The sequence below is a fragment of the Vigna radiata genome, chromosome 11, assembly GCF_000741045.1.
Source record: "Vigna radiata var. radiata cultivar VC1973A chromosome 11, Vradiata_ver6, whole genome shotgun sequence".
In the NCBI taxonomy this organism is placed as follows: Eukaryota; Viridiplantae; Streptophyta; class Magnoliopsida; order Fabales; family Fabaceae; genus Vigna; species Vigna radiata.
Window position 1 is genome coordinate 13,668,870 of NC_028361.1, and position 4,302 is coordinate 13,673,171.

At 35.5% G+C, this 4,302-nt stretch overlaps 1 long non-coding RNA gene across 1 annotated transcript; it reads left to right on the forward strand.

Annotated features, from left to right (window-relative positions):
* Positions 1–520: 520 nt before the first annotated feature.
* Positions 521–4,068, forward strand: LOC106776545. Its single transcript, XR_001376906.2, has 2 exons — positions 521–1,071; positions 2,554–4,068. It is a non-coding gene; the product is annotated as an uncharacterized LOC106776545 (long non-coding RNA).
* Positions 4,069–4,302: the final 234 nt, after the last annotated feature.

Sequence of the window (4,302 nt, forward strand, 5' to 3'; positions counted from 1 at the left end):
GCTGCGGTCTCTGAGGGGCTCAAAGCAGAGGATGACGAATTTGGTGACCAGAATTCCACCGCAAATCGATGGCCTAAAGAGGAAACAATGGCTTTGCTCAAGATAAAGTCTGACATGGACATTGCTTTCAAAAATACAAACCCCAAAACCCCTCTCTGGGACAAAGTCTCAAAGTAAGTCCCTCTTCGTTTCCTTGGAATCCCCAATATTCTTAATCTTATTCCATAATCAATAATGCTAATGTTACACATATATGTACATATATACATTCTAAGTTGAACCACGTGCCCCACAACAAATCAAATGCTATGTTATTTTAGATGCGGTTCCGTATTCCGTGAGTGAGTACGTAGGGGAGCATTATTAAACGAATGTCAACTTCTGTACACTTGCAACATCCGTTGAAGGACCATTACGAGCACACCTTCCTCACCACCAGAAACTCCCATCCCAAGGTAGAGCAAACCCAATTCAGCCACCACTACTTTCTTTTTTCTTTCAGCGGTCTCATACAATTCATTGTCACCATCAATTATACAGTCACCTTTTTCCATGAGCGACAGACAGAGTCTTAATGGTTTGGTCAACAACTGCACTAGTCTTAACTGGCATTATAATTACTCTAAGCTTTTGAATGGAATGAACCAAAACCAAAAGAAAGAAGAACTGGAAACGAATATGGAGAAGAAGAGAAAGTGAGAGTTGGAGGATGAGAAGAAACGAATGTGGTGGAATTGAGGGTGAGATAAATATGATTAAAGTAAAAAAAAATTGCTTTTGTAATTAAAATTTTTTTGGCAAAGTTTAGGAAAGTGCATGAATTTGGTGGTAGTGGAGGTAGGAACGCTCAAATCTCGGACAAGGCTTGTAATAGTCTAATATCAATAAACAAGCCCAATTCCTTTAACGGGTTGGGTCAATAATAAGGCCCATCGATTTTCAGGGACCTATCCGCAACGCTTTGGTTATCTTCTGCTTCGACGTCAGCTGGAAGCAAAGAACTTTTCGAGCGGTGACGGAATGTAGAATGAATTATGAAAGCTAATTTTTGAAGTTGCTATCTGCATCTTGGTATTACCTCCGTTATTTTATTTTATTTTATTTGTTTTCAGTGTAAAAATTGTTTTACCTCTATTATCTTTTGCTGAATCTTCTTAAAAAAAATTATCCTGTTTCGATTTTCTTAAAATCTATGATATTGGGATGCTTTGATGATTATTATGTTTAGAAAATTTGGTTCCTGCGCATCTTCCTCATGCTCCAAGAGAAAAAGGAATTAAATTTACTTACACATATTGTTAGAAAATAAGGATTAGGAAAATTGGAAATTAAATATTCCCAAATTTCCTTCACTTTAAGATTGCAAGATATAAAGGGTTGTTGATGGGGTATTGTATACAATTATGGTTAATATATGTTGCTAGTTTTGAATAATGGCAATTTTTATAACTTCTGGAAAATGGGGATATGAACTAATGGCATTACACATACAAGTGGGTCATTGAAAGGCTATATAAATTCTAATTTCTGTAGCCAGAGCTTACAATTTTACCATCACAATCAGAAACAGCTGCACAGTGAACATGTTGCTCCGTCTGAATTTACTAAGAACAATTTCCTTCTTAAACTTGGATTTTACCACCTCTGCTTGTGCTTCCAACAACTATTTCAATAAGATAATTATTCTATCCATCAACCTTTTAACTACATTTACACGGTTACAAGAACCTATTAACAACTGGAATAAAGAAAATATCATGATGCATGGCTGCAACCAGAGAAATCTGTGTACAAGCAAATAGGTCTCGGATGGATTTTGTTGTTTTGGGTCATAGTAATGGTTAGTTCTTCAGTCTAGCCTCTATACAGATTGGGGCAAAGGAACCTGAAAGATTTGGGAGAAATGAAATGAATAAGTAGATTCTCCTTTAGCATGAATAGGTGAAAAATAGTTCTCATATAGAACTTTTAGTTCAATCATGCTTCCTAACCCTTATCTGATATAGCATGACTGTGCTTCAATCCCAATGTTATGCTTTTGACACCAATAATGTTCACATCCGCATTCGTCATTGCAATCTGTCACATCTTAGGAACATTCATTAAAAATCTTAGTGTTTGTTAATTATGAAAAGGATATTAACTTTCATTTCTTGGTTCTCACTCTTCCTCCCCACATTGTACATTCAGGGAATGTTGAAGCATCACTTTCTTAAGTTTGTATACTACTATTAGAGGCTGTAGGGACTTTGATGATCCACAAGAGGAATGACTTCATGTTGGATGATATTTTAGTATTCCATTTTGATTTTAAAAGCAAATGAGGCATTACGAAACTGAAACTATTCATCATTTTTTGAAAAAGCAAATAATGCCATGATGGGTTGATACTTAACAAGTAACAACGCCTTGATTTGGCAAGCTACTTGTCCTCTGGCGTACGGACGAGTTTGTCATTTTCTTTTTGTATGCATGACTTATTTTTGTTGTTTGATAATATTACCGGTATTTTTCTTTCATTTTTTTCCTAAGAAAACCATTTTTCTTGTTCAGCAAACACATGCAACCCACCATCGCAAGAAACAGGCAAAATATTTGAGAAACCGAGACAAATTTCCATCCAGTACTTCTCTACATGACATGATGAAACAATACAGGTGTCCAGAATTATGTTATGTATAAATAATGCTCATCAACTTTACTTTTGTTGGTTAAGGGGCAAGACTTGTCTGTTGGATCGAGAAAATGAAGATGAGAAAGATCATTAGATTTGAAAAGAAAACATTTTTACGTTGGAGGAGCTGGGATTATCATCTATACTGACGTTTTAGATGATGCTGCTTCACTGAATTGCTATCTATAAAAATTATGCAGTAGCTTGACTGTACAAAATACATGCCTCTCTTTGACAAAACTCTTAAAACTAGATTGAAAAGAAGGGGAAAACCAAACAACTGTTGTGAATATATTTTCAGAATGCTGGTACATTTGGACCATATTTCTAACCTGCTCTTCTTTTTCAAGCTTCCAAGTGTTGTTCTCTATGCCAGCTTAGTGTTGCTTTCTTTCGTAGTCAAAGGAACAGGATGAATTGGTTAAGTCCTGTTGTGGATAGGATCTGATCCTCTTGGCACTCTTCTTTTGCTGGATTGACTTGGATCAAACTCATGGTTGGAATTGGCTGAATTCTTCTCTGTGGAATCAAGCCGTTTGTTTCCATTTGCTGAGTTCTTCTTTGTGTTCAATAATTCCTCCTTAGTCTTCGTGGCATGTTGATTCTGCAACAATATCCTTTGGTCCTTTTGGCTCTGTCTTAGTGCAATTTCTGAACTTCTGAGGCCTAACACATTCTCTGGTTGAATTGATATTAGGAACACCACAAAGAGAAGAAGAATGATTTTTCTAGAAGGATGAAACACCATATTCCCTTCACCCTGAAACAAGAAGAGTAGATGATGCGTTTTTTCTGTTTAGAGTGACAGGAGAATAAGAAGCTCTCCCCTAATCTGTGTTCTTATGGTCCATTCCTGTAGACATAACCTTGTTATATATGTCATACTAGATTTGGAGGGGGCTTTTAAAGCTTAAAGAAGAGATGGCCTACAGGAATTTTTAGATTCATCTCGAATAACAAGCCTGAAATCTTAGCTAATTAAGGCTGTTACTGAAGAATCTGACAAGGATGAATAAAGGGATTGGGACAATGTCCTTGAGAGGCCAAGTATATTTCTTTTTTCATTTCTTTCCCTACATGTCTATCATATGCCTGCTTTTTTCACCAAAAGAAGCCATACACCGTTGCCTGGACTCTGTCCAACTTGCCACATCATACTATACTTGTGTATGGATAAATAGGTCTTACATTCTCCGGTGCTTAAGCTTGGTAATGGCGTACTTGGATAATTCAAAATATTTATCATTCTGGTATCTATATCCATTGAATTATTTTGCTTACGTTTTGCCTATATGTTGCAACTATCTTTTAAATTTGTGTATAAATTCAAGTGGAGTACTTCAATGATTGGATGATAGTATTTTATTATAACAACAAAAACCAAAATATGTTAATACCTTGTTCTGATTTTGGATTTCTGTTTTGTGTTTATATTATATTAATTTTATATGTTGAATCTTAATATCTACATATGTCAGCTTAATACATGTTAATCTCATAACATATAAAACTCTGGTCTTATATGGGGTTAATGGTAAATTACAATTCCTTTGTTATTAAGAAAGAGCCATGTTAAATATTATTTACTTTAATTAGCAAGACCATAACAGTGACAATGGGCCAGGCTG